Raw genomic sequence first — 11,155 nt, 5'->3', positions numbered from 1 at the left:
ACATACCGTGGAAACTATGCGTGCCCAAAAACGGCCGGACGAGAGTACTCCGCGAACGCCATGACGAACCAACGGCAGGACACCTTGGCGTCCGGAAAACCATCCTGAGGGCAACACAACGTTACTACTGGCCAGGACTACACCGAGACGTGCGACGGTATGTGCAGGGCTGCGTAAGCTGTCAGAGCTTCAAAGCCACGCAGCGCAAGGCCGTGGGCAGGATGCTCACACGCAAAGCCGAAGAACCCTTCGCCACCCTGTGTGCCGACTTCGTCGGACCATTACCACGGTCCAAGCACGGGAACACCATCTTACTGGTATTCTTCGACACTTTCTCCAAGTGGGTCGAACTGGTACCCCTCAAGAAAGCGACAACAGCGAACCTCGAACGAGCCTTCAGGGAACGAATACTGAGCAGCTTCGGCGTGCCAAAACTATTCGTCTGCGACAACGGGACCCAGTTCACCAGCCGATCGTTCAGAACATTCATGCGAAGCGCAGGCGTGGAGCTGCAACACACAGCCCCGTATTGCCCCCAAGAAAACCCGACGGAGAGAGCCAATCGGACTGTGAAAACGATGATCGCCCAGTTCGCCGACGACCACCAGAATACATGTAGTAGTTTATGTTGCTTAATGGCAACGAGTAACATTTATTTGATAAGTATGTTGGACTTAAAATTATAACAGCTCCAAGTCTTACAAGTATGTTTGTGACTAATTATATGCGTGTACGTCTGATGCGTGGCTGAACTGACAACTGACTGATCTCTCTCTCTTGCTATCGGCTCTCTCAGAGCCGATTACTGCTCTATCCCGACGATACGACGAAAACACGACCGCTTCGTGTCTCTCTCTTTCCTTCGTTTCCTACATTCGGCTGTCCTGACGGACCATTCGCCTCGGATGGGTCTAGCCAAGGTTTTATATATTCTGAAACTGTAGAGGTCTTATAGGGACCCTCAGTATCCCCAATCTTCTCGACTTCGTACCTTCCATGATTCTTTACCCTAACCACCTTATACGACCCTAGATACTTTCCTTTTAGCTTTAATCCAGTACCATACTGAGTACGCTTGATAGCTACTAGCTCATTAACCTCATACTGTCTATCTAGTTTCCTTTTTAAGTCAAAACTCTTCTTGTTTTCCTGCTGTAATCCTGCAATGTTTTCAACTACTTCGTTTCTAATTTTTTCGCGGTCCTTGTTCAACTCTTCGATAAGTGATTCTTCCAATATTTCTTTTATTTTTGGATCCATTCCTATACGCATGTCTAGCCCAGTCAATATCTTAAAAGGTGTTACTTTGGTACTTCGCGGCTCAACACTGTTGATCATTTGCTGTACTTTTCCTAGATGCTTATCCCAACTACCGGAATTCCCCTGACACAATTTCGACAACATAGGCACCACTATCTTGTGCATCCTTTCGACTTGACCATTCCCACGTGGAACGCCTGTGGCAATCATTAAATGCTGTATTTTCTCCCTCTCACAATATTCACGAAACAAATTGGACATAAACGCTGCACCCCTATCCGTCACTATTCTGTTCGGATTACCAAAACTAGTCCCCTGAATTTCCAAACACTTAACGACCTCTTAAACACCTGTACTACGTGTAGAATATAACCAAACAAACTTAGAAAATCCATCAACGACAACCAGTATATAATTGTACTGTTTTTTAGTCATTTCCATTGGTCCAACGTGATCAATGTGATACGTTTGTAACGGCCTATCACCATTGTCTATTGGTTGCAAATAACCCTCACGTTTTCCTGTCTTTTCTTTGACAATGATACACTCGACACAACTATTTATTACGCGCCATACTTTGTCTTTTAACTTCGGAATATAATACGACTTTTCAATGATATCTTGTGTCTTTTTAACTGAAAAATGTCCTTGCTCTTGTGCTATTGATATAATCTCATTTTCCAACTGAGCTGGTACTACGATAAGCTCCTTATCCGGATCCTTAAACAAAATCTGATTCTGAATATAATAATCCTCATATTCCTTGTCCTCCACAATACTTTTAACAGCCTTAACCCAATCGTCGGTTAGCTGAGCTTCTTTCAAACGATGAGCTATACTTTCGGTCACCATAAAACAAGATACACGACTCAACGCGTCACGTGCCTTATCTTCGTTCCTGAGCGATGTTCTATAACATAACTTGTAGGTAACATAACTTGTAGGTACATGGCCCAAAGTGCTACTCTCAAAGGAACGTCTTTCTTTTTGATCGTCATTGTAAATGCATTACAATCTGTGACAATTTTGAACTTTATACCCAAAACGTATACACGCCATTTCGCTAAAGCTTCGATAATTGCCAGAACCTCAAGGTCATAAGCAGGATATTTCTCTTCACATGGCTTAGTCCTACGGCTCATATATTGAACTGGATGGAATTGGCTGTCTTCCAAACTCTTTAGCAATAGCACGGCTCCCCATTTTGATGCATCAGTATCGATTTCTGTCTCCAACTTCGGGTTATACATTTCTAAAACAGGTCTACTAATCAATGCTACCTTTAGTTGTTCAAACGCAACCTGCTGTATCTCCTTAAATTCTAATTTAACATCCTTCCGCAGCAGATATGTCAATGGTTTTGCAATAAGAGCATAACCCTCAATAAACTTTCGGGAATAAGAAGTCAATCCTATGAAACGCTGCACTGCTTTTTTATCAACTGGCACTGGGAACTTTTCGACTGCCCTCGTCTTCTCATCACTTGGTCTTATCGTATTCTTTTCTATTATATACCCCAGAAAATTAACCTTTTGTCGTAACAGCTGACACTTTCTCTAATTTATACGTAGCCCATTCATTTCCGCTATCTTCAGTACTTTTCTCAACTTTAACAAACCCTCTTCTATATCTTGACTACAGATAATAACGTCATCCATATAGACTGCTGCTTCATTATTCTTTACCAAATCTCTCAACACAGCCATTATAAATCTGGTAAACACCGCTGGAGAATTTGAAATTCCAAATGGTACATATAAAAATTCGAACTGACAATTCTGAGTCACAAAAGACGTATATTTTTGAGACTCGACTTCTACAGGCACATGGAAAAAACCATTTGTTAAATCCAACGTGGTGAAATACTTTGCACCCTGCAGTTTCTCCAACACTGTATCCATATGTGACATTGGAAAGTTATCGCGAACTATTTTCTCATTCAGCTTTTGGTAATCACATCATAGTCTCTTGCTACCGTTCTTTTTGGGTACCAACACTACTGGTGATGCATACTCCGATGTACTTGGCTTTATAATCTTCTGAGCCAGCCACTCTTCCACTTGCTTGTCCACGATTTCCTGTTCACACAACGGTAATCGTCTCGGATGCTGGAAAACTGGTATCTCATCCACTAATACAATTTTAATTTTTATCGGCGCATCTACATTTCTCTGAGGTTGGTACTTTCCTACCATACCCCAAACCTCTCTAGCATGTGCTTCACTGAGATGACCAACATCAATTGAAAACTCCTTCTCAACTTCGTCAATACTTGACATGCAAATGCCTTTATATTCATTAAACAATTCCACGCATGAGGACGATGCTACCTGATCAAGTTTCTTATCTTTATCCTCGCCACAAACTCTACGAACAAATCTTGTTCCTGTCTTAGAAACTTGCATGTCAACATGATCCAGAATAGTCCTTCCTAAAATGGCTTCAAAACCAATATCCTCGTCTGGAATGAATTGAAATTCTACCTCCATTTCAATCTCATCGATTTTCACTGGTATCGAAAAGCTACCAAAAGTTACAACTTGACTATCTCCAATACCTGTTAAACATTTCTCCTGGCCGACCAGTTCAAGATTTCCAAATTTCAAAAATACACTCCAGCGAATTGAACACAAATCTGCTCCAGTATCAATCAAACCATGGAATACCAAATTCGCGTACTTAATATCCTTTAATTCCAAACCTGATGGAATGAAAATACCTGACGGCTTATCAACGACTTCTTTATCTCGAATAATGTTCGTATTCGATCTCTTTTCTTGTCTGGTTTCGACCTTGACATTACAGCTTGCAGCACGGTGTCCTGGTTGGCCACATTTGAAACAACAAAAATCATTTTTGGGACAATCTTTCCTCAAATGCGATTTGTCTCCACACTTAAAACATTTCCTAAAATTCTCTGCCATCGACCCTTTCGCCGAACTCTCACTTTTATTACTCAGCGGCCAATTCTTACTCATCGGCTTGGATCCGCCTCTAGCTTTCTGGTAAACATCGAACTGAAATTTAAGCTCCTTTAAGTTTCTAGCTTGGTACAGCATTGCCTTACTTGCCCTAGCGTCTGGTATACCATCCACAAAATATTCGATTAAACTCTCATCATCTAGTTTAATTGGCTTGGCTATCTCCATTAACGCATACAAAAACTCATGCAACGACTCTCCTTTTTTCTGGTGGCGCTTTTGCAACATTCTATGTACTTCTACGGACGACAGTTTAACACTAAACTCATCCAACAGAGTTGCCTTCAACGAATTCCAGTTACGAATATCACGCAAACTACGAGCGAAAGATTTTGCTGCACCAACTAACAACTGCTTGGCATAAATGAATAATTGTAATTGACTCCATTGAACAGTAGCTGCGCATTCTTCTAATTCCTCTATCCATTGATTGATGTCGGGGTTATTGGAACCAGAAAATTGTGACACACTACCTTCCACGTCTTTTAGCGTAAACCAAGATTTATACTCTGCCTGTCGCGTACCTGGTCGAACTGCTACGGTATCATCCACTGCTGTTACTACGGACTCATCCTCTGACGCTTCTTCATCCTCAACTGGAAAGCCGTGATGTATTAATAGTCTATCTTGCAAATCGCGCTTTCGTCCCGTCGTCTGCAACGCAAGCTCTCTTAACTTCTCTCGCAAATCTGCGACTCTCAGTGTCATTATCTCTTCAACTTGCATCGTGACGATTTAAATACAAAATAATTGATATTAGCTTGTATCTAAAAAAAAGTGATTAAATCAACTTAAACAACCTTATTACTGCTGGCCTGTTAACAATTTTCCAGTTAACATCGACTCCGAAAACGCCTTTAAAGTCGTCACTGTTAACGATCGCTTCTCTGTTAACGCTAACTATGGGTTTACCCTTGTTAACTCTCGCTTCTGCGCAGAACTTTCCAGACTCCAAATTTGACGCACACACACCACCACATCCAGATCTCGCTTGCCTGTCGATGTCGCTGTTGCTGTCCTCTCTTTGTTGCCTTGCCTTGCTCTCGCTGTTCGCCGTTAACTCGTTGTCGCTTCCCGAATCGTCGCTGCTTCTGCTCTCTTTGGAACGAACGCGCTCAGATTGTCGTCTCTGTGCCGCTTGTCTCCTTGTAGCTCTAGCCTCTCAGACGGAATGCACAACAACAACAACGAAGGTTTTGATTCTTGCTGTGTTTGCTGCCGTCTGCCGTCGTTTTGTCGCTTCTGCTCTCTTTTGAATGTCTGCTAACACTAATGCGCCTTCTTCGACAAGTGTCTCTCTCGCACTTATAGGCCAGACTGCAATTCAATTTCGCACCGCGACCGATCTCTTGTGTCTACAGTCTCGTGTTCGCCAAAATTTCCAAATACACGCACAAATCTCACTTGCAAATGTTGTTGTCTTGGGCTTATTTTCGGACAAGCTTGATGGCAACGAGTAACATTTATTTGATAAGTATGTTGGACTTAAAATTATAACAGCTCCAAGTTTTACAAGTATGTTTGTGACTAATTATATGCGTGTACGTCTGATGCGTGGCTGAACTGACAACTGACTGATCTCTCTCTCTTGCTATCGGCTCTCTCAGAGCCGATTACTGCTCTATCCCGACGACACGACGAAAACACGACCGCTTCGTGTCTCTCTCTTTCCTTCGTTTCCTACATACATGGGACGAGCTCCTACCCGAGATGACATTGGCGATCAACTCCAGCGTCTCCGAGACGACCGGATTCAGCCCCGCCTTCCTCCTGCAAGAAAGAGAGCCCCGACTCCCCGGCGCCCTCTACGACGAAGTCACGCCCGGGACAGGAATTACGCCAGAGACGGCCACCAGCAAAGCGACGAGGCTGAAAGAAGTATTCGCCATCGTCCGAAACAACATCCAGAGAGCCAGTCAAGAACAAGGGAGACATTACAACCTCCGCCGGCGACTATGGCGCCCCGCCGTCGGATCACTGGTACTACTACGCCAACACCACCTCTCAAACGCCGCCGAGGGCTTTGCGGCAAAGCTAGCCCCGAAGTTCGACGGCCCCTACCGGGTCAAGAGTTTTCCATCGCCAAACATCGCCAAATTACAGCACTGCGAAATTCGGAAACACAAAACCGCAAATATCAACGACCTGAGAGAGTTCCACGATCACGAGTCCGAAGAACCCACTGACCTAGTCGAGAATGATGACATCGACGAAGAAAGCAACGAGACCTCAACCCGACGCCCCAACCACGGCACCGCTGATTCAGCAAAACCCGTGACACCCGGCCAAAAGACAACACCGGCAAAAAAACGAGCCCGATGGCATAATACCGCTGAGAATGCAAGCGCAGCGAACCGCGCGACCACCAATTAATCGAACAGCGCTGACGCCAGCGAGAGAAGTAACGTAACACTCACGACCGCGCGCCCCACAAACCCACTGACGAAGCGAAGAGAACGCAGAAACCCCAACGCAGACCACAGAAGAAACCACAAGAGCCCGACCCACGAGTCTTCGTAACTCTCGCCGGGGAAGAAAGGGGATGGTGTAACGAACCTAAACGGTTTCGATACAATCCGTCCCCCGACTTATAATGAGAGCATCGCACCACACCCCGCAACCAACGCCCCCCTCCGCAAGCAACTATCGATCAACACGCGCCAACTCCAGAACGATGACCAAAGACATCAGGTCACGCGAGCTTCCCCCCACTCCAAGCCAAGTCATCGGCCGAGTGCGGTTTTCCTGGTTCATCGACGGAGGAAAGTCGGCGCCGCCAAAATCTGCAACGATCACCAAGAACGGCAAAGTGCGCCCCGACGCGGAAGTGCATTTGTCAAACACGCCGACCCAGCAATACGGGCCTATAAAAAGACGGCGACTAGAACCAAAGAGCAACTTACGCAGAGACCCGGCCCGGAGTACAGACGCGGTACCCGGAACTCACCAGAAGACATCGGCGCCCAATTAAAATAAGTTCATTTAAACCGCTAAGAATTACAATAAAGTGTCAAATTATCAAAGTAAAAACACCCAATTGCGTAAGTTCACCCCAATTAGCCGAGGCACCGACGTCACCCCACCCCGAGTCCACACAGTCGTTTCGTATACACGACGAGCGACGCCCATTCTAGCCCCGATCCACCTCTCTACGACAGGCCGCCCCCTGACGCCGCCCTTAAGGTTCCATCACATTTCTACAAATTTCTTGTGGATTGACCCCTGGACGGGACTGAGCTTACCTCAGCCTGAAATAGGTACATCACATGGCTATAATAATTATACGATCTGGTTCAGATTTTACACACATATATAGAAGATATAGAATATAGAATAGAAAGAATGAAATATTTTTTAACTAACAGCAGCTTCAAGTAGAGAGTATTTACCACACCCCATTAAGAATTGTCATAGACGGTTGTGCCTTAGAGAGATCTCGACAGATTTTAACTTGAGATATTTTCCAAATCGATCAAATAAAATTCTAGGGGGACACCGAATTTCTAGAGAGCAACAGTGCGAATTGTAGCACAGAGTTAAAACACAGACAATATGTTTTTTTGAAACCGCCTTGCTCTCACGAACTCGAAAGAGAATACAGATCTAAAAATATAATAAGCTTGCATTTGTGAGTACGCATAGAAGCAACCGATTTCTGAGCTCAAAACATGTTTGTTAAAACATCTTTTTGATTTTTTGGATGACAAAATATGTTAATTACATTCGCTTAACTCCTATTTAATATTTTCAGTATAAAATAGCTGCTTAATTTCGCAAAAGTATTTTTGATCCCCCACCCAAATTTCATACAAATTTGAGGCAGATCTCAAGAATTGTTGGCAAATCGCTTGCTCTTCAAACGTGAATTCAAACATGAATGCATGCATACGTACATAAAATACCCTACAGACAATTATTCTTATGTGAAATCATATATGTTGTTTGTAGGGGGGCGGATCGAGACGCTGCTATTAGGCGTCGAATGGCAGTATGTATCCAAATGAAGAAGACAGAGTGGTTCCAATAAATATGTTCGATGTATTTGAGTGTTCTATTGAGAATTGGCGCGAATAAGTGCTCGACGGCAACTTGTAGCGGGGGTGGAATCGTAACTGGTTCTAGCTTATATGCTAGGACTACGGTGAGCGACGTGCGGATCGTAAGAGAGCACAGCACCGGGAGAGCGAGAGCAAGGCAGAGGGCGATGCAACTGGCTGTAACTGAGCGCGGTAACTGTACAACAGTACAGTAGCGGACACTCAAAAATAAGTGATTTTTGTTGTTTAATAAACGTCCATGATGAGCTAAAGATTCTAGATCAGATTGAAACCAGGACCATTTCACGGCCAGTCCAATATCCTAATTCCCACTATTGATAAATATTATTTTAACTAAGAGAACCCATCGTTGGAAAAATCAAACTTTATGAATATATCGTTACACAATATAATAAGAAAGTTCAAAAAAATATGCCTGACCAATCTTGTATGGCGGCAAGAAGCAGAATCGTCCTAGTCGATGATGGCGTCAGCAAGCGGAAAGTGGTCCTCATTAGGCGGAATGGGGTTTTCCTCTGAAATTTTTTTGCGCGTGACCGCCTTTACATATCTGTTAGTCAGTGCCAGATACCCAATTATCCGACTTTGCAACGATCATTTGTCCTACTTTATTATTTTATTTTAAATCAATTATAAACATAACGTTTCTCCAATAATTTAAAGTCAAAGTTTCGTTGAGTTTGGACCATTGGCGCCTTTTCTGGAGCATTTTTGGTGTGGAAAGTGGTATTTTTGGTATTTAATGTTTTGGGCTAATATCGGTATCTACTGACTGAATAAACTGCCTTCTAATATCTTATGCCGTTTTTATCCGATTTTGGATGCTGCAATGTTTAGGATACGTATACCCCATAGGATTGATAGTCCTATGGGGTCGTCCTCCTCCTACTTCCTGAGAGTGGTGGTCGCTTTACCGAACCGCGTTTGTTTTGTATTGTGTATAAAATTGTTTAAAGAAGACTTGCTCATCCCATGTTTGGGGATAATAGGGCCAAACCTAATTTTTATGCCCCCAATTCCAATATAGCTGCCCTATCGACTTCAGTAATTTTTGGCATTTTTTTACATATATATATTTTTTGTTTTAACCTTAATAAGACAGCTAATAAATGTATCTACATAATAAAAATGTTTCCCGACTGGGATTCGAGTTTTTGAATACGCGCCATCGGTTTAAAGTTAGATAACATGAGTGTCCATATTTCACTGTCCGCTACTGTATGTACATTTGCTCATTAAATTTGTTTATTATGTATTCAAAAAAATTAGCATATAAAGGATATACAAAATATGAAATTTTTGTATTCTGGGCAATCGTCGTCAAAAGTGTCATAGTCTCTAATTAATTCTAAAGTAAGCGGTGTATGCTTCGACAGCCGTAAAAAAACTAATAAACTAATAAAATTTTTTGGCATTGCGAGCATCTCAGCCTCATGTATAGACGCTCTGGCTGGCTCTTGAACAATTTCAACAATTTCAAGAGAGCCTGGAGTCAGCTCTTGAGCCGGTCAGAAAATTCGAGTACAACAAATTTGTATGGCGTTACTCATCTTACTTACTCATATTGTCTTATGTTGTGAAATGTTGATCTTCGCTTATTTCATTATTTTTCATTGGGGATCAATGAAAAATACCTTTTTATAAAGTTAGTGTCGGTGGTTCCGCGGAGTTGCCTTTAACAGCACCAAATGAATCCGTAAGAGCAGTTATTGTCGTAAGTTGCCGCTGCTGCTGACCGCTACAGGTACTGGCAATGTTTTATCCTATAAAGTACATCGATCATAACCTAGCCTCCTGCTTTAACCACGCGACAGCAAAAACGGTAAGCTTAAAATTGTGACGGCACCTCATGGTAGCCGAAAGTATGCCCGTTCATTTATGGCTAGAAATTACCTTTTATCGATATACATTAAACACTAGATCTAATACTATCTCGCCTATCGCGGACAACTATCGGCCATCGACATCCCCGACCCCTGAAGAACCGCTTCACTCAAACCAAAACCGCAACCGAGAGAGGCCACAGAAATTCACTCGCACACTTGCGCGTCTGATGACTCCATCGACTCCTTGGTAAACGCCCTCCACGATGTCCAATCTCTACGGAGCAAGGCTAGATCGCAGATGAAGACCATGTCACCCTGGCGAATCGGCTCCGTCCTCTGGCACCATTTTTCTCGGCTCGCAAATGTAGGAATTTCCGCTATCTTCAGTACTTTTCTCAACTTTAACAAACCCTCTTCTATATCTTGACTACAGATAATAACGTCATCCATATAGACTGCTGCTTCATTATTCTTTACCAAATCTCTCAACACAGCCATTATAAATCTAGTAAACACCGCTGGAGAATTTGAAATTCCAAATGGTACATATAAAAATTCGTATATTTTTGAGACTCGACTTCTACAGGCACATGGAAAAAACCATTTGTTAAATCCAACGTGGTGAAATACTTTGCACCCTGCAGTTTCTCCAACACTGTATCCATATGTGACATTGGAAAATTATCGCGAACTATTTTCTCATTCAGCTTTTGGTAATCACATCATAGTCTCTTGCTACCGTTCTTTTTGGGTACCAACACTACTGGTGATGCATACTCCGATGTACTTGGCTTTATAATCTTCTGACCCAGCCACTCTTCCACTTGCTTGTCCACGATTTCCTGTTCACACAACGGTAATCGTCTCGGATGCTGGAAAACTGGTATCTCATTTTTAATTTTAATTTTTATCGGCGCATCTACATTTCTCTGAGGTTGGTACTTTCCTACCATACCCCAAACCTCTCTAGCATGTGCTTCACTGAGATGACCAACATCAATTGAAAACTCCTTCTTAACTTCGTCAATAC

The 11,155-nt window shown here is 43.0% G+C and overlaps 1 long non-coding RNA gene across 1 annotated transcript; it reads left to right on the top strand.

The window, feature by feature from the left end:
• Positions 1-9,622: 9,622 nt before the first annotated feature.
• LOC117191105 lies at positions 9,623-10,600 on the top strand. The gene is made up of 3 exons (XR_004473934.1): positions 9,623-10,121; positions 10,220-10,489; positions 10,559-10,600. It is a non-coding gene; the product is annotated as an uncharacterized LOC117191105 (long non-coding RNA).
• The last annotated feature ends 555 nt before the right edge of the window (positions 10,601-11,155 follow it).

This window comes from Drosophila miranda (genome assembly GCF_003369915.1).
Source record: "Drosophila miranda strain MSH22 chromosome Y unlocalized genomic scaffold, D.miranda_PacBio2.1 Contig_Y1_pilon, whole genome shotgun sequence".
NCBI classification, from domain to species: Eukaryota; Metazoa; Arthropoda; class Insecta; order Diptera; family Drosophilidae; genus Drosophila; species Drosophila miranda.
Note: the sequence above shows the minus strand (reverse complement) of the source record. Positions and strands in the feature narration are given on the sequence as shown.